Below are 23,200 nucleotides of genomic sequence, written 5' to 3'. Positions count from 1 at the left end.
TTCATACCAGCCAAGCACCGTCGTCCAAGACGGACGTCTCCGGTATCGTCCTCAAGAGAAGCGCCTATCAAATACAGCAGCGTGAACAGTAGCTTTCATGCTCGTCGACGCGATGGTAAGCCTGAATGCTATCTCCGGACAGAAACTTCATTTCTTTTCGAAACTTGCCCCTGGACTGATCAAAGAGGTCCGCGTGAACACCTATAAAAATGTGATTGCCGTTGACATAACAGATGATAAGGTGGTGCAAAGTCTGCTTGGGTTGTCTGAAATCTGTGGTGTCCACACGCAGTCCTGCATACCACAGGGTACGCATCAAGCAGCTGGTGTCGTAACTTATGTTGGATTGGATCACAAGGATGACGTATTTAAGAGCATGATCGTTAGCACACCACCATGCAATATAATTAGCGTTTGAAGGCTGGGCTCGTCAAAGTTAATGAAGATACTGTTTGCCTGTGGAATGCTTCCTAGTCAAATAAAGACTGCACTTGCGCGCTGTCCTGTTCGACCTTTCGTACCACGGCCTTTACAATGTCATGAGTGTTCTAAGATTGGTCATGTTCACGGCTTTTGCTGCAGAGATCTGGTCTGTGCCGTATCCGGCAGGAATCACCATGCAGATTCCTGTGAAACTGTGGCATATCGGTGCCCCAACTGTAATGGGGCACATTTGGCAACGGATAAAGGATGTCCCTCATTGAAGACTTAACTAAAGGCACTAAGAGAAAAAGCCGAAAAGAAGGCAGCAGGAGATGAAAGCTTCCGTCACCACAGTGCTCTTCCAGCCACTGGAAAAGCAGCGCGTTCAAAGAATGACAAAGACACAACGCATCAAAAAGTAGGGGGGTGGACCTTCTGCCTCTCAGACTCATCGTGACCAGCGCTGCCATAGAAATTGTCGGAACAAGTCCCTACAAATACTTCGACCACAGTGAAAAGTACTGAAAACACAGTACCTAAACCGGTCTCAGCCAACGACGATGTGCAACTTGTCAATCTTCTGAAGATGCTTGTCAACGTCATGAGATTGCTAGTCGCCGTTCTTCAGACACCAGCAATGTCAGCAGCAGAGCAGCTTTTAGAGGCCCTGGTTCTAGTCCTCGACGGCCTCCGCTAGATGCTTTACCGGAACCAATTTTAACAGTCGTCAACAGCCTCGTCCCTTTGTGCTGCAATGGAATGCCAGGTCGATGCGACCATGACATGCTGATGTAGCACTTCGAACCATCGCTCTGAAGGCTCCACAAGATGTTATAGCGCTCCAGGAAACTAAGGTAAGGAAAGACGAATATCGATTGTCAGGCTTCGTGGTAGTCTGCAGTAACACTCAATGCGCGGAACCAGCTTATGAATCTTTGCATTGTGTGGATGCGACGCATACGTACAATTCTTCAAAACCACCAGTGTACGTACGTGCTGACTAGGATTTCAAGGTTCTTGACACAGACTGCATCTGTGACTTTGAGTTTGAGTGTGCAGCTGTTACTGTGAGCCTCAGCGGTTTGTCTGCGACGGTGGAAAGCATATACAACAGGCCTACACGTTCTTCGGATACCTCACTACTTGAGTGCCTAGTGTCTCGGTGTGGTACATCGCTTGTGTTATGCAATTTTAATGCAAATCATATACATGCTATATCATATACAGAATCTGCACAACACATCGAATGGCAAATCGCTTCTTGATCGTCTCATTCACCGCCAGTTATCTCGCATAGGAAAAATGGCGGCATTATTTATGACTATCACTGAGATTTCTGAACATGCCGCTTCAGTTACGCACCCACCTCCAAAAGATATCACGAAATACGAATTTGAAAGTTAGCTCATAATCCTTGACATACATAAAACGTCTGATATACCTGTTTCGGCAATATTGTAATTTGCTTAGTCTCACATGTTCGAAAGATTTCCTGATTATCTTCAAGTATTCACACATGCATCTGTATACATCGACGGTGAAGGTGCCCCTGCAGCTTTTTTCTGCCCTTCGACTCAAGTATGACTTACCTTTCAAATACCTCATCCAACTTCGTCAACAACTGCGGAGCTAGCAGCGATTAATGTTGTACTGAAATACGTGCAGAGGAGTTAACCACATCGAAGATTACCATCTTTACGGACTCCCGCGCTGCCCTTAGGAGGCTACAACGCAGTCAGATTGATTGCCCAGTTGTGAGCACCATTACTGACTTTGCAAACAAAATTTCATCGCGTGGGGTATCTCTCGTTGCACAATGGATACTTTCACATGTAGGAATCGCCGTAAATGAAATGACTTCAACTTGCACGCATAACAACTGCATCTGCCCTGCACTTTTGCGCAAGATTGATGACGCTCGTCTGCGGATTTGTCGCCTCCTACTCAAGCAGTATTCAGACCAGCGCCTGGCAAATAGAAAGTTCCCGCCACGTGTGCGCGGTCGAGGCTTGAGTCGTCACGCTAGAGGGCAACTACTCTAGCTGAGGGTTGACTGAGTGAACGTGCGCGAACGTTTATACAGACAAGGACGTGTGGCCAGTCGATCGCGTACGTCTTGCGCGTTCTGCGAGACACGTCAGCACCTGATAATGGAGTGTCCCGCTTACAGTGCGCAGCGCATGTCGCTAGTGAGAGACTGTCATCTCCTTGGCTTGCAGCGTACGACACTCGACGAATGTTTGCACCCCAGTGGTTCTGCGTCTCGACGGGATCAGGCTCATCGCGCTCTACTTCCTTTTCTAGGATTAACTAAGGTTCACGTTTGTAGCGTCGATACTATTTCTTCTATTTACCATTCTGTATTTGCGTGACCTTCAGTGACCGTCCCTACTATGTGATCTCTACTGTGTATTCTACCTTACTCTTTTAGATTTGTTCTGTTGCTATTTCTTTCCTCTTTCCTCCCCTCCTTCTTATCTCGCATTTCTGTGTTGCTATCACTTTCCTTCTGAAAAGTAGGCAGGCGTAGGGCCCCTTCCGGTAGCAGTAGCCAGCCTGCTCCTCGCTTTCCCTTTCCAGTTAAATGTATATGTTTTCAAAACAAATAATAATAATAATAAGAATAAAAATAATAATAATAATAATAATAATAATAATAATAATAATAATAATAATAATAATAATAATAATAATAATAATAATAATAATAATAATAATAATAATAATACTCCTACGGCACCATTTCCAGTCCCCATTGATGGACACACCATCACCTATGGAAAGACCCATCGATACTTGGTTGTAATAATTAACCAAAATCTTTCCTGGAGCGCTTACTACGAGTACCTGAAGAAAAATCTGTTTTTGATTGCCCAGGTACTGAGATTCATCAGCGGGGCACATCTGTACACTCCATGCTTAATTTGTACAATGCTCTATTCACAGGGTATCGATGGTACAGCTTTCCAGTGTTGTCTAATACGTGCAAGTCAAATATTCTCTGATTGGAAAGGTTACAGGGCCAAGCATCGCGGATGTATTGAGGTCTTCCTCGCTGCGCGTCAACAGCTGTAACAATCGTGCTCGCCAAAGATAATCCCATCCAAACATACGTTGCTGTGTATTATCTCAAGACGCATATTCGTCATTTTTCCCGCGTTCCCGATAACCACTTGGCGTTCTTGCCATTGCAGAGACTTCGTGCTACGTTTTCTGAAGTTATAATCACCCATACCGATTGTCTTCCCTTAGGCTATATACCAGCAGCAAGGTCTGCATTGCCCTTGTGGTGTTCCTAACAGCCTCAGGTGCACCTAAGCATTCCGGGTGCGAAAAAGAAGGTCAATAACCCAAAAATAGCTCTGAAACAGATGACGCTGCTATTAATCAATGAGACATGCGCGGAACGAATGCACATATATACCAATGGTTCAGTCTCACCTACCAGCTCTTCAGGTGCCGTTGTCATTCCGGCTATGAAAACCACAATAAAATTCAAACTGTCACACATGACAACATCAATGGCGGCAGAGCCTGCTGAGCGCCTGTCTAAAGCCTCCTGCAAGAAACACCTCAGAAAGACGTTATCTTTGGCCCCTCTAAGGCCTATATCATTTTGTCTATTTGATCTATATCATAGGACTCATGAGCAGCTGACATATAAATAATAGAAGATCACCATGAAGCTATCGCTAAAGGCCATGAAATTATATTCCAGTGGCTACGTGGACATACCAGCATTGCTGGTAATGACTTCGCCGACGAAGCCGTCCGGTCTGCCCATCTGGAAGCGTGACCAGTTCGAATCTCCTAATCCAGAAGCGACGCTGCAAGAAAGCTTCATAACGTGGCTAAACCTATGACACACACATACTGCTCTTCTCCCAGCCACCCGAAGTGTCATCTTCATAGGCTTGATCTATCCTGACAGCTACAAGTGCCATAAAAACTCGCCCTCTCTGAGGCGACAATATTGTGCCGCCCCTGGCTTGAGGTGGAATTTACGAAGGCCTTCTTGTACCGCAATGAAATGGGGATACGCCCATGTGCGGCCCTTGTGGAACCGTAGTAACCATCGAACACATTCTGTGTCTCTGTCCGCAGTACGACGTCGAGCGTGAAGCTCTACGGACAGCACTGAACCAGCTGGACTCTAGACCATTATCGGAAATGAAGATCCTTGGACCACGGCTGTACGCGTTGATGGCACAGAAAGTCACGAAAGCGTTGTTGAAATACCTCAAGTCGACAGGTCTTGGTAACCGTGTGGATACTCGGTGCGAACCTTAAAATGTGTGCAAAACTGCTCTCTATCTCCCCTCTCTCCCTCTTCGTATCTATACCCCTTCGCCCAGAGCAGGGACGTGCATCTGGTTAACCTCCCTGCCTTTCCTCTCTTCTATTCTCTCTCGCTTTCTTTCTCTCTCTGTGTGGCGCAATGCTCACACGTGCTCCTGCGCACACAATGGTTACAATAGGCGGTTGTAAACTAAAGATGTACTGATCAACGACAGGGGACCCTCTACTGCGGGTTCAATGAAATTTCCTAACAGACAATGATCGGGCACTAGGACGCTCTGCGCGCATGAGACTAACCCCGGTACATTCGCAGGTGCACTCTGTGATGCTGCGCTAACCGACGTGAAGGTCGATGCTCCCGTAAATTAATAAGGTATGACAGAGTTGTACAATTCAAACCAGCATGGGCGTTCAAATATTATAGACAATCATCGATTACTTAAGAAACCTCGCTTCCTGAAAGATATCTGTTCTGTAAGTGCATGCCTTGCAGTCAGTGCCGTGCAAATGCAACCTGTGCTGACAATAAGAAAACTACGGTATGCACCTGCCTACACGTAGAAACTGTATACTACATTCCAGATCGTTCGGTATATTGCGTTGAGTATGGAGCGAATGATGCGCAATGTACCGTACTTTCCCTCTAGTTTGCTCGCTCTTTTGTTTTCCTTCTTTTCACTGGTATTCATTACCTTCATCTATTTCAGGCTTCTTTGCTGCTCGACGACTGATAAACGGGAGCCCAGTCCCCCGTCGAATCCAACCTTTATCACAGGTGAGTGATGCCTTGCTTCTACGCAATACCGCAATACTGCTTCACAGCTGAGACACGGTTCGTAGAAAAAAAGAGAAACTTTGCTCACTCACTTTCTGGTCATATGTGCACAAAATATGTATTTACGAATAGTACGTCAGATGTTTCTCATTGAAATAAAGGCGTCACGTTAACAAGGAAGCGTCTGAAGAACAGCTCACGGATATTAACGGTGAAAGATACACTATGCATTTTATAGTGATTCCTGGTGATCGGTCAAAGGGTGTCCCCGGAATCAACGTTCATTTAGCTATCACTACTAAACACACTCACATTTTTTTAACACCCAATTACCTCGCCACTTTCTACGCAACAGGTTAATGTGTAGCTCCTTCCCGTTAAGGTTGATGTAGTGCTAGCTACGCGTACATAAACGACGCCCAGGGAAGCCTTTGCCGCCTTCACCGAGACGAGTCGCTCTGTCGAAACGTTCAGTGCAGCGAAATGTTTTGTTCGATCACTGCGGACCTTTTCAAGCTTCATTTGCTATGACTGGCTCTCTTGTTTGGATTATGCACAATAGTTCTTTCTATTGCATAATAATGCTAAGGTGCACCAGAGATAAAAATCAAAGCAAGACTTCTTCGAATATGCAATTGGATATCTTTCCAGCTGTAAGGTATAGGACTTGCACGAAAAGCGACCTGGTAGAACAAGAGTGTGTTCTTTTTTTCTTTTTTTTCTGTGAGAATCAACCATCAGAACCTCTGAAATATATTGAAAGTTATATCTAGAAGGACCGAAAAATGTATAACGCCAACCTATAGGTACACTGAGTGTCACGAAAGTTCCAGTCGTTATGCCCTTTAAAATATTCATTCGTCCAACATTGAAAATGCTGGCATAGAAAAGAGTACATTCTACAAAGGGATGGTGCCGTTAGCTTCAGCTCACGAGCATCATTTCATGCAATGTCAAAAAAATAATTGCAGAGTGACTATATTTCCCCATGGATTGCGTCGAAATTCGATTGACCAAAAATTGCCCTAGTTAGCGACACTTGAAGGAGGGAAAAAAAAAAGAAAGGGAGAAGGCAGGGATGTCAACTTGAAAAGCGTCTGGCTGGCTCGTTTGAAAATAGTTTTGAAATGCTGAAATCTTTTTGTTAATGAAGTGCACAGGCATATCTAATGGGCTATGAAGGAAAAATTACGCTTGAAGAAGAAACTAGCAGCTGCAGAGTACCTACTGCTTCCATCACGTCATTCGCTGTTATGTATACATGTATAGAAGGCAGGTGCTGGTCCCTGACAGCCACAGTTAGGCCTGTGAATTTTGCGATGGAACGTTCGTATGGCAGTACTATGTCATGACATCTGTTTTTGGTATAGATTTTTTCTGTTTCTCTATTTAGTTTTCTCTTTTGATTAGTTTCTGTTTAGCATGCTCGCCTGAACCCGTAGTCACAAGAAAAGCTCTTATGCTAGGATCGTTCACAAAGCAAATATTAGCAAATCACGACTATGAACATAAAAAACCGAGGGTGCCTGTTATTGGCAAAGAGCATTTCCGAATGATAGTCTTTTGGAATTCGCCTCTCTAAAAACCCGTGTTTTTTACCACTTATGGCAGCACAAAGTGGATGCTCATACTAAATAGAGGGAAGACAGAAACTAACATTAAGCCTAAAAAAAGTAGCATAAGTATCAGGAATATTCAACAAATGTACAAGCTGTGATTAAGCAAAAATGAAGAAACCGCGGAGCAGTAAGAAATTAGACTTATGTGGCCGGTCTACACAATCAGCGGCAGCGTCCGCAAGCAGTCCGAATTGTTTTTTTTTCACCAAAACGAGACCTAATGCGTTGATTGCGTTGTTAAGACGTTTTTTTTATTACAACGTAATCCTCGCATGCCAATCGTTCAAAATTTTCTCAATGCTGCAGCCCTCAGTGCATGTCTTGAGATGTAACACAACCGAAACTCATGATGTCATAAAGCTTCAGACTCTTTGGAAAATATTGCCGTTACACACTGCCGTTACTCTAGGTCTAAAATATGTTTGAATTTAGGACAGCTTTAACCACACACAAAAGCTACACGAACAAGCAACATTATGACAAGAGCGGGAAGTAATACGCAGAGTGACAGGATAAACGAAAACACTACAATATCGACGCGGTGACGTAAGTTCACTTTTAATGTTTTGACAAAACTTTTGAGTACACGGCGTGATAAAACGGTTATGAGTTATGAGAGAAATTGCGTCCCACTAAGTGCACTTTAAGAAGGACAATTTCGATCTTTCTTGCCTTTTTCTTTCTTTCTTTGGGCAACTAGGTACTTGTTCGTAAGAGTAATGTTCCGGCCGATGTAAATATTTTCAGTGGAGCAAGAGGGCATAAAATACAAATTAAAATGTCCCACTAGCCTGAAAAGTCGGTAAGTCAAGGTGCGTGCTGAATTTGTCGGGGCATGAAGTTTCTATATATATCCCGTAAGAATTCAAATGAGTTAGTACAGAAGCGCAGCGTCTAACGCCACAAGGAATTACCAATAGTGAATATTATTTTTGTACTTAGTGCTTCAATGGCATTTTGCATTTTTGTTGCAAGTATTCGCAGAAAATGACCACAAAAAAACTAAAGAAGAAACAATTTGTGACCTCTTATCTCTGGGGCACGCCAAGACGAACGTATCAGGTGAAGCACAGCAAGAGCAAGAAGAAAATTGCTTAGCAAAGTTCTTCCACAATCAGAGCGCTCGTTCCTGCTAGGATAGGAGAGAGAGAATGAAAAAAAAGAAAGAGAAAAAAATGATGGATGTGCTTAGTTTGATTATGGGCAGATTTCTGAAGTGTCCATTTATTGACTGCAAGTAAGTAGGCATGGGTGGCTACAAGACCAGTATGGTGGACGATGAAAATATGTAATGAAGTTATTTAGATTTATTTTTGCACAACATCGATACTGTTAAATGAAGCTAGATATTAGCGAGGCTTATACTGGCATTTGGCGAAAATCGAATTGGCAGAAACGCTTTCTGATTATTAGAATGGCATACCTAATTTCTCCCCATGTAGTTGTGTGGTGCAGATGAGCTGAACATATTTATGCGCTTGGCAATATTCAGCAAGGGGAGGACAATATCTTAAGCAAACGTGTGAATTTAGAAAGGGCGCAGATGAAGACTTGTAAGGATTCCCTCAAATACAAGAAATAATCTGCGCATTCCTAAATATTTTCTCCACTTCATCCTAGATCTTGCAGATGAATAACGAGAACGAATTCTTTCCCAAAATCACATTCTAAACGGTATAACAATGTTAAGGAAACGTTCTGACGCACTGCGATTTTTCGTAAACGTGTGCAAAACATTTTTTGTCCTCGAGTTACGGGCATGCTGCTTTCCAGATTTCGAGTTGGCCTCCAAAAAAAATATTGCTCTTATGTATTGCAGTGGGCCGAACAAGTATGTGGCTGACAATTTGTTGGCTAAGAAACTAATGGAAAATATGTTACAGTAGCATATAGGTTATATCGGTTGATTAGGAAAGTAATCATAAAGGTAAGTGTAGACAATGAGCAGGGATACACAAACAGGTTCCTTTTCTAGTTGATAACGGCGTACATATTGATAGTACTGTAAACATTAACTTGCGACAGCAGGTTCGGATGGTCACTGTAGTTACCTCGTGAGCGGCTGTCGCTCTAGCAAGACAGGGTCGACAGAGATGCAAGTTTCATGGGCCTATAAAGATTTCTGCGAATGAAATCTGTTTCATAATTGGTAATTAGGAGAAGGAAATGAAGCGAAGGAACTGATATTGCGCGAGTTCCATTTCGTTGAAAAATTTGCTAAAAGAATATATACTCGGTATCACAGTATGGCATACCAAAAAGTGCAGCGGAAAGCTTAGGGAAGTGCAAAAAAAATTTAAATCATCAGTCCGAAAGCGGACGCAAAACCTGCAGAAATACATTTGATGCGCATGAACCGTGTTCCGTCTTTTTTTTTGGAACCATAAGAAACTTGCCCGACTCCTAATTTCCCAGGAGAGTCTATTTGATCGAGGGCTACAGCGGAGTTCACGCACGGCTGCCACAAATATGTAGACATATTCTTTCTCGGTATGCGAGTGGGCCGCAAAGGAACTCCGGTTACGTGCTTCATAATCTGAGCTTTGAGTATGATATTAGTTAGGTGAAGTAGTTAAGGCAGGTAGAATAGGAAGAAGAAACCTTTCGGGGACAACCGAGTTAATCAAGTCCCGCCTTCCTGAAGAATTTTTTAAGGTCCTCAGATTTGTTCCGTGATGGTGTTTTGTAGTTTTACTCGGAATGCTGAATCCTGGTAGACGAATACCAGACTCTGGGGGCATTCGACAAGACTGAAAGCGACGTGCGTCGAGCGTGCAGCCACCCTTAAATATCGGGCTATATTAATCGTCAGTTTATCCCTCGCTGGACAATACGCGATGAACGCGATGCTGAAGTATATTGATGAGCAATCGGCAGATCGCCCATTGTGCGAAAAAGCCTGCGCCAATAGCAGGCAAACGGCACCTAAAATTTATTGACTGCGACGTGACGTCACGTACGCAACTCCATGGAGCAGAGCCGGCGAGGGAGAGGCGACATCGTCGCGATGCCACGTCATCCTCGTTTTCGGAAGCCTGCATTATCCGCACGTTCTATCGTCCGCGCAAGCTTTCGCTTGCGTTCTAACTTCGCCTTGATAATCGCTATAAAGAAATTGATGAATAAAAAAGCTGAATAAATTGGAAAGGAAAAGTGTTGGCGGGAGTGAGTTTTGAACATACGACCCTACGTTCCGAAGTCGAGTGCCTTACACAGTGGGCTGAACCATGCGGAGGCCAAGCGTCTCAATGCGCTCGCTTGCCCGCGAGGCGCTCATAACTGGAAGGACCGCTCAGCGGCGTTCAATTGGACAATAATGATTTCGCGTTCATAACTCATAAAAAGTGCTTACCTGTCCTCGGATTTTTAAGTCCTGAGCAACAATAAACGTAGGAAATTTCTAATTGCTTCCGTCTAGAGCATATAGGAATACAGCTTGAACAGCTTCTTTACTCGTGGTTCTATAATTACGCCCCATTCATAAGCATTGCATTAAACTTATGTATGTTATTAAAACGTTGATGGACATCGCAACGACAAATGAATCTGCCGATCCATTGCTTTTCAGTTTTGTGCTGTTCGTGCAGCCGAGCAATTCACACCAAAAAAATGCGTAATAAATTGTACTAGTAAATGTAGTGCTGATGAAACCATTATAGAAACTAGTAGTAAAGCTAAGCGCAGTGCCCGACTAAAGGTCAAAAATTGCATGCATTCTCATATTGACACAAAACTCGCAGCATATATAAATACAATATAGTTAAGAAATAAATTTTTTTCTAGAAATATACAGATACTGCAGCATGTCTAATATGCATCCGCTAATATTTCTCGCCATTGTCATGCGTTTGCTTATTTCGTCGACAAGGCTTTCCAATTTAAGGATAGGCTAAACACGTGGCTGGTATAGCATAGTATAGATAGTATAGTATATAGAGTACAGTATTGTATAGTATAGTTCAGTATAATATGCCATATGCCAAGATATATCATAGACTATTCAGTGCGAAGTTATATATATATATTTTCTTCTTATTTGGACCACCAAAGTGCGGGCACCAGTGCCGAAGAATTTATTGCAATAGTGCTATATTCCATGCTCGTAGACACATACTGACGGTATTTTCGCCCTTCATGAGCTTTCTTCAAAGCTTAGCTGTAAGTTGCGTACATAATAAAAATTTTTATAAATAAAAAAATAAAAAAAAGCTTGCATGGTAAAAAATGAGGGCGCACATGAATCGCTGAAGTGTCTTTTAAGCAAGCTCTTTTGTTTCGAAGTCCGGAAAGATGAATCAATGATGAAAGTATTACTTCTGCATCCGGTGCATTCGAAGACAAACTGCAACTTAACCGAATAAAGATCACGCCGTATATAAAAAGCATATAAAAACTGGAATGGCTGGTCTTAGCTATAGTAGTCTAAATAAAGGTATTGATTACCAAGTATTTCGAAACAACTGTAAGCTCTGTACCATACATGTGTCAGACCCGTATACGATGTAATGCTTTCAAATTTTTAGTTTAGTTACACTAAACTTGATATTTCTCCATAATCTATAGAAGTAACCTTTGGAAACAAACCTAGAGCTTGTGTCTTCCACTTCGTTTCACTGTTGTTACGTATTTGACAATTTATTTTTGTTGCAACAGCAATAAAGTAGGAAAACGGAAGGCCAACACATCTCTCAGGAGTGGAAAATTTCTCATCGAGCGTGCGCGAGGCAGGCCTGCCGCAGGACTTGGTTAAGGAAAGCCGATTGCGACTACACTGAAAGGAGATATGCGAATGCGTGGTATAGAAACGGCGAATGTGGCCGTCGCGAGTGCTAGCATGCGTTCTGCCGGCGCATGCCTACACCCTTAATCAGTTCTGCCTCGTTGCCGAGGAGCAAGTATGGGCACCGTACCGCCAACGAGTGCATTCTGGGACCTTGTTCTCCATGCACCAGCTGTTATAGGAGAACGAAAGAAAGAAATAAAGTAAGAAAGAACGAAAGAAAGAAAGAACTAAAGAAAGAAAGAAAGAAAGAAAGAAAGAAAGAAAGAAAGAAAGAAAGAAAGAAAGAAAGAAAGAAAGGTGTGGGCGGAAAGAAAGTGACCGAGGCCTCGAAAGACCGAGTGGACACTCATTTCTATCAGCACGCATGCAGTTCTTTTACCTTCCTGTTATCGCCGTCTCGTCGTCCATTACCAGCCGGTGGCGTGAAATGAGGTTTCGACTGTTCTTTCCCGAAAGTGTCCGCGACTCCTTTTATCTTCTTGAGTTCCGGTCTCCCCTCGGCCAACGCTGCCGCATAGCTTCGGCGAAGTGAGTCGGAAGCTGTGAGCACAGTAACTGCACAGCGACTGCTGGTCTCCCTTGCCAACACCCCTCCACGTTCCCGCCCCCTTTCTTTTTTTTTCTGACATTGCGCAGTGGTCTTTCAGCTCGTGCTCTGAGGAACCGAATTGTGATGCCTTCCTCTACTCTTTCGCCGCGCCAGATGGAGCACTCAGCGAGTGAAGTGGGCGCAAACAAATGGCACGACGCCATTTTTCGTCGTTCGGTCAGCGATGTTAGCAGTAGGCTTTAGCTCTTAACTGCTGGCTGCGTGTAACTTATGGCGTACGTGGGCCAAAGGTTCAGCAGGTTACATTTGTGTAGTGGACGTACAAGGTGAGAACCTCCTACCGTTTTTCCAGCTCGACGGCGACGCCAGCGCCAGCGTACGTCGTTCAACGCGTTGTGCCAGGCAGGCTTAATTATTTTTCCTGTGTGTAAAACGCGGGCAGATACTTTCCCCGGTGACTTTACATCTTTGCCTTTAGCCGCATAGAAGCGTGCGTGTAACGCTGCTGTTTACAGTCACCCGCAGCTCCTCGTCCACTGGAACTCAACTGGAATCCAGTGCCAAACCTGGTTTGAAATAGCTGCGGCTCCACAGAATCGAAGGATTCACTTTCTCTCTGTTTCTTCTTTCTGTTTTTCTTCAGTGGTGCGTGTCTGAAAAATGGAGTAGCTAACCAACAGACGCAGGTGCACGTGCCATTTCTCTTTTTTCTCGTGCTAGGCAATTCGCAACGTAAGTCTATACTTGAGCACTTTATTTTTCTCGGTGTTTAACTAAAGCGTGGCTAAGTCGCAAGCGGAGTTTACAGGCGCATAATCATTTCACTTCTGAGGTGCCAGCTGTTCCACCAGTTCCAAGCAGAAAATGGAAGCCACACTGCATATCACTCGAGCTTAAAATTAAAAAGCGGTACAGAGGTTGCTGCTCTCAATTGGTGCACGCGGCTGCCCACATCGCGTAAATGATGAACAGGCAATTATATATATATATATATATATATATATATATATATATATAGCCCCATTTAATGCACGTGGCGTAATATTCCCGCCCGTCATTCACTTGCGATTCTGATCTCATAACTATACAGGCGAGCTGAAGTAAGGATTCAGGTGATGCCCGGAGCTTTAACCTCAATGTAAGTTTAATAAAAAACATGCCTTATCAATAACACCAAAAAAGCAAAATATGAAAGAAGGTAATGTCTAAAAATGTATGTTGTGTTATTGTTTCATAACCTGTATGCTATTCCAGCACTTTGATTTATTTGAAGTGTCATGAAGAAGTGTCCTTACATCTAGAAGTATTATAACTAACGACTTTGCTATATGCTGCCTCGATAACAAAAAACGAAAATACTTAGTATTATATTTTCCGAGCAACAATGTACTCTAAACGAGATGAAGGTTGCTTTTTCAGCCCTCTAGATAAACCACATTTGATATAAAATTTGTAACAGCGCCAACTGATGCATCCACATAGTAACAAGGACGAGACACAAGCACAGCGCTTGTGTCTCGTCCTTGTTACTTTGTGGATGCATGTGTTGGTGCTGTTACAATTCTTATGTCAAGTATGCACCGACTCGGCCAGAAAAAAGTTTTAATTAAGAGAAACCACAATAAAACTTACCCCACAATTCCTTCTTATTTCTTACCTGATCAAGCCGCAGTCTTGCACTCATATTTTATTCTCAAGTATGGTTGGTGGAGTAACACTTCTTTGCGTTTACAAATGAGCGAAAGTTTGAAATCCTTGCTGCTTTCATGGAAACATGCCGCTGGTCTTGAAGTAGATATCTTGAAGAAAGGTTACCTGTGTCTTTCAGTGCCACTTAAAACTACCGAAGGACACCACGCGTGTAGCAAAGGCATGCGTGATTTGAGGCCAGCGCGTTCGCTGTACTTTGAAAAGTCCAGGTGAGCAACAACGAAAAATATTGCCATGTTTAAGGGTGAATTCAAAAGCTGAACAGGATTATGCCGGGCGATATACCCATGGAAGAATCTCGGCAGAGTGCCTTCTCTCTGCCGTGTCGACCATGCCTCGATCTTGCCGTACACTAAGAGATGGTCTAATTCAATTATATGCTTCCGAGCTTTAAACTGCTTTTCCTGCTTATCTCCACCGTTCGGCAAAAAGAAGAGCAAGCTCGCTTGTAAGATAGTGAAGTTCCGTGTACTTTATATCGTCGACATCAAGCGAAAGCTACTTTGATCGCCGGCCTCGCTATGGAGCGCCGGATCTTGACAGCCCAGTGGTTGCTGTTATGTGCTTAGAACCCCTGGCTGCTCTTGGCTAGGAGATATGAGTACCCGTCCCTAACTGCATCTCTCTGCCGTCTCTCCTATTTTATTTGCAAGCAAGAGTTCGTGATATCAAGCACGAATTCCCTGCAAGGAGTAGTGTTGGTGTACGGTACATAAGACAAGACCAAGACTGCCACGTGCCACAGAAATGAGATCATGTATGGTAAAAACATCATGGCGGTACAGTCCAAAAGTTCGGTACCTGTGGAAATCTATGCAAGATTTAACAAACTAACAACGGCTCCAGATACGTGTGAATACAGTAACATAACGCCTATGTTGTTGGCAGCGTCGCAAAACATTTCAAATGAGAGGAGTGTTCAAAAGAGACCGAAAATTTCTTCCACCCCGACTTCCAGTCGCTATTGAATAAGAAGACGCAGTGTTAGCCCGAGGGCCTAGCACTGACGACGATAAAACAGTGTTAGACTATTGCATGAGCAAGACTTGTAGTTTTGTGGACAATACAAATTGCAGTATAGGTTCCCTTACTAGCTAAATATGAGTTGTGTCAAGCACGCGAAGATACACATGAGCCGGTCCCACTGGATGGCCGCGAGCATTCGCTGTTACAGCGCCGGCGTTATGGGGAACGCCGGCAGCAGAGAGCACGCCTCCTTGTCCGTAGTGAACGTTCCATGCTGCCGCTCCCTTTAACGGTTCAGTGTGCCACACCTCCTAAACGAAGCAGATCAAGTGAACGGCAACACTGCGCGCACAGCAAGACACCAGCCTCATCAGCTGGGTCCTCGCAGGTGTCTTAGCATGCTCGCCCTAGCAACCGTAGCAGATCACGTGGCTTTCAGTGCTCGGCACGCAGGTCTCATATGCGCAGTTCCACCGGGAACAAGACGGCGATGCAGAGGGCGCGAGTGTGCCTCGAATGCCCGTGTGATTGCCAAGCAGTAATAACACCGTGCAACTGTGTGCTCCCTCAATAAGTTCCATCTAAAGGCATTTTATTACTGGACCTCATGGCCTCCCTCATTTCATTAACGGAAAAAATAAGCACGTGCGTAGGTGTTTAATATAGATATTGTGTCGTCGATGTATAGGTTTCACGAATTGTATGCAAAATCATACTTAACTCGTAGATGCTTCTAAAAGCATTATGGCATGCACTGACAAATCAGATGACGCCTTAAAACAACTTAGAGTCTCCCACTGTTATCGCTGAAGCTCATCATCCGCGTTTTCTAGCAATGCCGACGGTTTAAATATGTCGAGATGCTTACCTCATTTACACGCAACGTAAAAAGCACTCATGCACTAATGCGTGACCTTAGGGATAGAAACAAAAGCGAAATTCACCAGCTTTTCAGGACCGTATAACATTAATACCCAGGTTTGAATTATATAAAGGGAATATTAGTTACATTCTTTGGGTGCAGATAACTCCCGAAATTGAATTATAGAGCGAGGGAATAATATCTATTTTTAGATATATTCATAACAACAGGCAACAAATTGCATTATGCTATGTTTTCATTTTATATTCTCAGTACATTCACGTGTATAAAAACATAATTCATCTGCTTCAGCGACCGCCATTGCGCACTTCACGTTATAGCAAACATTTAGGCTATCCAGAGTGGTATCTTGATCGTAGCTGAACGTTCTTTTGCTGCTCTATCTCCATTGTGCTTCATAGCATAAATGAAGAATGTGCAAAAATGGTTATTCTTAGCGATTCTGAAGCTACCCGCACGTCCCTGACGGACATAGACAAAATTAGGGTAAGTTTTTAGACACTGAAAGAGCTCACAAAAGCAACCGCAGTAAATAACAGTATAGCGTTTCAGTAGCTAGCACGACTGCAATATTACTGGAAAGACTGCAAGGAATGCAGATGCGAAGTGAATAATAAAAAAAATATTTTCTGGAGCTATACTTGCAGAAAACCGTGATCTGATCATGAGGCACGCCATGGTGGGGGAGGAGGGGGGGCACTCTTGATCACCTTTGACCGCCTGTGGTTTACGTAACCTGCACCGAGACTAGGATCGAAGCGATGACCTCCCGGTCTGCCGCGCAACGCCATTGCCGCTGATGTACCGCGGCGGGTGAGAAATTATTTATTATTATTTGTTTTGAACAATAATAAATACCCGATCACACAAACAAACACGCGCGCGAAAACAAACACGTACACACACAAAAGAAAAGAAGAGCTAATCTCCCTTTGCCGTCGTGAAGTCCACCGAACTTCTTCCAGACCTATCCTGCCATGGCAACGAAAGCACTTAGTTCGATTCCCACTCACATCGCTCTGCGTTAATGTTCATGAACCCGCTTGTAGAACTGCCACTTCCATCAAAGCTGACGGATAACAAAATAACAATCATTCTAAAAATGTACTGCACCGTCTGCTGCGTGGTGCCGCATATACGCGACACTTGTGACAGACAAAACGCACCTCTCGCGCGCAGTGCCTTTGTGGTCAGGAAGACGCAGATGTACGCCAACACTTTTTCGGGTGCCCAAAACACGAAACTGTACGGCGAATCCTTAAGGAATATCAATCATCAGCTATATTCTCCCCCTCCCTCCCCCCCCCCAAAAGATATATTACTTGGACCGTGATCAACAGTTCCGTTAAAAAAATCCCTTGTTGCTTTGAAAGCTTTCTAAGAAAATCTTCGCATCTACTATTTATATTGAATTTCAGTGTCACTCTATTCCAAAAAAACAATACTACAGATGACCGATGTGGCAGGTAAATCTAAGCTTGTTATGTGTTGATATGTTATGTGTATGTTATACAGGGTGTCCGAAATATCATGTACCAAGATTTAAAGATATGCAAATGCCACGTAGCTGGACAGAACCAAGGTGATGTTGTTTGCAGTCATTCGGAAATACTGAAATTATCTTTTGCATTCCGCCTAACTATATAATTAGTCTTAATTAACTAAGCAACCTTTCAAAAATTATATTTAGATGAAAAGTGTCAATGAAAAAATTGTAGAGCAACATGGAGACCTCCCGATACAGCTCTATGTTACTCAATACGTGCTACATAAGAGTGCTTTTCTGATCGTGAAAGAAGTCCGCAAATGCACGCAAAGTGCCTCGAGCGGACAATCGTGCGGCAGTGAAAGTTACGTCTCAGGAGAAATTAGTTAACACAATTTAACAACCATTAATTTACGAAGTACTGGTCTGCTAGCGTTTCCTTATTCGACGTTGATATCCCGCTTAATTGAGAAACGACAGCGGTGCGTTTCCGCTGTAACTGCAGTTAATGCAGTTTTAATCGTGCCAGAAAGTGGTGATTACTGCCGTAAGATTCTCTTACGCGTTCACTGGTTTCCTATACAGAAAAAAAATGTAATAGCTGGTGGGATAGACTTCTAGAAACAACAGTAAACGGCGCATGCCCAGAGTTAGGACGACGGATTTAAGGGCGAACGTTTAACGCTGGATTCGAGCCAGACTTGTTGAAGGCGGTAACTTGGCTCACACATACGTCTTTCTTGCCTTTTCTGTTCTCCTGCGTTTTTCGCAGCTCGCCTTTTACCCATATTTAGGCAAAATGTGATATATTTATGCTGCCTTGTCAACAAGCACAGCGCGCTCTAGGCACACAGAAAGCCTTCCTTGTAAATAACGTCACTTGCAGTTGAATTGCTGCCTGATGTCTAGAAGAGTGCGCAAGCGAAAAATGTAGAGAATGGCTGCTGTGTGTAAAGGTGAAGCAGAATAATATTTACCGCGGGGACCAGGACAGCTGTCGTTTTGAGGGGAGCTGTCATTAGAATATATGTTCGGCTTACGCACTGAAAATGGGACTTGACGGGGAGGTAAATCTCTCTTTTTCAGCGACGTTCTTCTGGTGGGAGTTAGGCAATAAGTCTAGAATATAAATATCTGGAAGGGAATAAAACAGCGCCAAGAAACAGTGTTCATTTCCTGTCTGCACGAAGTAGGAGGGTAGCGTCAGAGTAGACGTTGATGATTGGCTGGAAATAAAACAGAGGTGGTAAATATTAGGCTAGGAGGAGGGAGCTGTTGGCAGTGACGCAAAAATTTCTGAACTGAAGGGTAGCTTGAAACAAAGTTATAGATGCTGGCGTGAAAAGGCCCACACACAAACAAAAGCACGGCCGGCACGGAGAAAACTGGACGAACGCATACTGACATAAAAATAATATTGAAAGAAAGTTCATGACCCCGCAATGAAACAACGAAGAAAAAACTAGGCTCTTAAATTCAACTTTCGGGGTTTCTGCTTTTCTGTCAGTTTCGCTTCGCTCGTCGCAAAATTACAGTGACAGGTTTGCTGATTACGTGGTCCTACTAGCATGCATGGCCGAGGTGCTCTGGAGCTGTCCGCCATGCCGTCTGCTTGTATAGTTATAAAACATGAGTCAGCAAAAACAAAGAATGTAAACACATATGACAGAGGATCCGAATGCGGGCGCAAATTTTAACAGCATGGTTGTAAGATAAGCTATAAACACCGGTGCGAAAAAACGTACACACAGGAAAGCACAGCCGGCGCACAAAGCTGGTGACCATGGAATGAATAGCGAAGAGTAAAGTAGGCCTTTAAATTTAAATGAAGCGTGTGTTTAGCCGTGTTGGTAATCCATATTTGAAGGTACAGCGCGAAATTACACTATGCGAAATGAAAGACAGGACATACAGAGCGCTAATTCCTGTTTTTGCGTATCGGCTTATCGCATTGTGTAGTTTAGCACTGTAGTTTGAACTAATTAAACTTACACTTCGGGATTTTTACGTGCTGGAACCACAATCTTAATTAAGCGAAGCTTTTTATCTCCCACTAATTCGTCCCTGAGCGGCAAAAATGCACTGCAGGAAAGCCAACTTGCACATCTGCGTAGAACGCTACAGTTTACGTTCACAGTTGTACCGATAAGAAAAATATGAGAAATGTCGTGCTCTCTACCAATGGGAAAACGCCACGCTACCCAGACGAACTTATATTTCTGCCTTGCATTACGCAATGCAATCCCAGCCGTCACCATCGGTAAGCCATGGGTGCAGCGCACGGCAGAAGAAGAGGCTGCCGTACGCGAACGTAAGCGCGAGCGCGATTGTTCCCTTAAGGCCGATCCCGTGTATTGGCAACGCCATGCAGAAGCCAAGCGTATCCGTTGACAATCTGATCCGAGCGTGCGCATTAACCAGACGGAAGCCAGACGTTGTCGCCGCACTGATCCCGAGGTTCGCACCCGGGGGAACGCGACCAAACGCCAGCGACTCGACGCGGAACCACTCGGGAATCACGTCGAATGCCTTCCCGCGCTGATCGTCCGAGCGAATGCCCGACAGCGAGGACACCTGATCGTCGAACCAGAATCGATCGCAAACGGCGCACGGCGTCTCAAACTCGTGGTCCGGGAACTCGCACTGGAACGGACTCGTGGCTCCCGCAGGGACATCCTTCCGGTCCCTCCTTGGTGCTGCTGGTGGTTCTGCTGCCGCGCTTGGCACCACCGCCTGTTCAGGTGGTTCTGCGTTGAGTCGCTGGCGTTTGGCAGCGTTCTCGCAGTTGCGAACCTCGGGATCAGCGGGGCGACGACGTCTGGCTTCCGTCTCGTTGATGGACACGCTCGGATCAGATTGTCGACCGATACTCATGGCACGGGCTTGTGAAGAAGGCCAACATCAAGGCGTGGCTGGCGTACCTTGTGAAGACTACGTTGTACCAGCACTACAACGTGACGGTGAACAAGGAGAATCTGAACGTGATCCCCGTTGACGCTGAAGGAATGAACGACGTGAAAGAACTGGACGAGCTCAATGATGAAATCACATATGCATAGCGTCGAGTCGCTCAGCATTTGTTGGGTTCATTGCGTGGTCGTTGGCTTTGGACTGTGACTTTGATTCAATTTGCATGGGGGAAAGCTTCGTGTTCAATGATCTTTCTTTAAGAAAGGGGCTTTGACTTTTTATAAGGCACATCGTAGAGATGGATTCCAGAATAATTTTAGCCACTGAGGGTTATTCAACCAGCATTTGAATATAGGTACACGAGCGTTTTTAAATTCCGCCCCCGGCGGAACGCAAGCGCCGCAGCCTAGCTCAGCCCGCGATCTCGAACTCAGCAGGGAAATCCAATAACAGCTGAGATACCGTGGGCTAGTCTGTATGCTGTTAGGGATAAAGCCATAAGAAATAATAGATTATGGTTGAAACGCTAGTAACCGATATATTACTCGATAACAAGACGAGGAAGTAGAGCTGAACAGATCTGGATAACTGACAAGGGATGGTCTATTAGGGTGCCATGACAGGTACTGACGGAGCAGCAGCGTACTCTAGAAAGACGGATAATTATATCGCGTAAGGGCATTATAGGTAATTGTACGAAAAAAAAAAGAGTTCGTTTCATGCATGGCAGCCGTATTTGGATAACTCGCGGAATACCTATTGCCATGCGATCCACCCTAGTTAGCATAACTGTTCTCAAAGTGATGACTACTGCCAGCAAAAAGCGCAGAAATATAACACTTTGAATGTTACTGCGGAAGATGGCTGTGGATGGGTTGGCAGGCTGTTGTGCAAGAACGTGCGCAAGGCAGATCTAATCAGCGTGTTTTGCACAAACAACGTGTGCACTATTTACCCAATTCACGAAAGAGCGGTGTGCGACGTCGCTCGTCGATATGTTTATCCAACGCACTGAGCAGTACTAAAGTGTTTCTTTAAGTGCGGTTCCTTTGTAGCGCAATTTCTTTTTTTTTTTTTTTTGGTGATCGTTGACATTGGCGAACTACGCTCAACGGAAGCATTTTTTGTTGCCCGTTTGTGGAGATCGAGTCTAGCGAAATACGCCTGAGAGTTATTCAATATCGTTCCAATCGACCAAATTACGCCACGTATTCCGCTGTCGTAACCCATACAACGGAATTAATTCGAAATTGCCAGTAAGGATTCGCGCTGGAATAATTTCCACCATATGAAGTTCTTATACGCGCACTTGTACACGTGTAAGTTCACGAGTGCAATTATGCGTTCCTCTCTAGTCTGAGCACGGCCCCCAGTACCAGGCATCCCACGCATCACCTCATGCTGATCAGCAGTAGAAGGCTGTAGTCGCCGAGTCATAAAAGGAGGTCCGAAAATTTTTTTATACCTTATATTTCATAAAGAATCCTGCAACCTCGGCTTAAGCACTCCTGCATGTACGAGGCCACAAAAGCTGTTTCATTGCACTTTCTGCAGGAGACTAGACGTTGAGAACGCGTTATGACTGTCAATGAACATTTTCTTTTCTTCAACTGCGAGGCTTTTCTTTCGAGGAACCAGTATGGGTTTCCTTTGTAGTAATTGCTACGATTGGGTGGATGTCTAATTTTCCCTTAATTACTTCTCTCCCCCTTGCGGGCTTTCGCAGAACTGTGCGTGTGTTCACAACTACTGTTTGTTTTCATTTTTTTTTACTATCTTTCTCCTCTTTCCTCTTCCCCACGTGTAAGGTAGCAAACCGGGCGTGGCTATGGCTAACTTCGCTGCTTTTATCTCCTTCATTGCTCTCACTCTCTTCCACAAAATTCTAATTTATTGCAACTAAATATTGTCCAGGTCTTACCTTTTCCACGAGGCTAGACGTTGTTGCAAGTACAAGTCAGATAATTAATCTACTAATTTTCTTCAACGTCTGTGTGGTGCATCTAGTGGAGTTACGTAAACGCTATCGAAATACTGGGCTGTAAACTAGAAAAGTTCACGAGGCGGTAGGCACATTAATCAAACAAGGTTTTCTGTAGAATAAAAACAAACCGCTGAAGGTTATACTTCTCTTGCAAGCAGGCAGGGACTGCAATACATTGCCTATGGAGTGTGCGTACAGTCCTCGAAAACTAAAGAAGACAAAAAGATGCACTTGCGCTAGGATAAAATAAGAGACACCGTGTTTCAAAGGACCTTCGAGCCTCAGTTAACATGAATAACGTAAGCACCAGCGAACAACTAGTAGTCGCATGTCTTTAGGGAATCGAAGCCACTGTAGAGCTTTGTATTTCTTTTCACTTGTAGGGAATTTTAGAAGGCCATGCTTCTCGAAATTTGATTTAGCGCACCTGCACGCCTCAGTATGAACGACTAAACTTTTCGTGGATGCTTTCGTCGTTATTGTCGACTGTAGCCGTGGTGCCTTGCCTTCACGGTGTTATACTGCACACTTGATGTGCGCGTTCATTCTGCAGCCAGTCTGTAATAAAATAAGAACGACAACAAACGCGGTTTGTCGATGGAGAATGCGAGTCCTCGGATGCAAAAAAAAAAAGATATGGAAAGGAAAATAAACGTCACGCGATTCATAGCATTTTCCGGAAACGGCAAGAACTTCTGTTGGCAATCAATGTAACGTTTGCGGCACAATAGCTTTATCTTGCCGATGACTGCTGTAGAAGTAAATGTCAAACTAGAAAACTGAAAATCGGGATGTTATGTAGAGGGGAAATG

The 23,200-nt window shown here is 44.1% G+C and overlaps 1 protein-coding gene across 3 annotated transcripts in view; it reads left to right on the top strand.

Annotated features, from left to right (window-relative positions):
* The window catches only part of LOC142579302 (putative G-protein coupled receptor No18), a 119,889-nt gene that overhangs the window by 52,430 nt on the left and 44,259 nt on the right, over positions 1 to 23,200 (top strand). For 2 of the 3 annotated variants that reach the window (XM_075689350.1, XM_075689351.1), the window contains exon 2: positions 5,430 to 5,497. The exons of the other annotated variant lie outside the window; for it this stretch is intronic. The gene's annotated coding sequence lies outside the window, so the exon portion shown is untranslated. The remainder of the gene's footprint in view (positions 1 to 5,429; positions 5,498 to 23,200) is intronic. 3 annotated transcript variants of the gene reach the window in all.

Source organism: Dermacentor variabilis, chromosome 4 (genome assembly GCF_050947875.1).
Source record: "Dermacentor variabilis isolate Ectoservices chromosome 4, ASM5094787v1, whole genome shotgun sequence".
Classification (NCBI taxonomy): Eukaryota; Metazoa; Arthropoda; class Arachnida; order Ixodida; family Ixodidae; genus Dermacentor; species Dermacentor variabilis.
The sequence above is the reverse complement of the archived record's forward strand: the minus strand, read 5'-3'. Positions and strand labels throughout refer to the sequence as shown.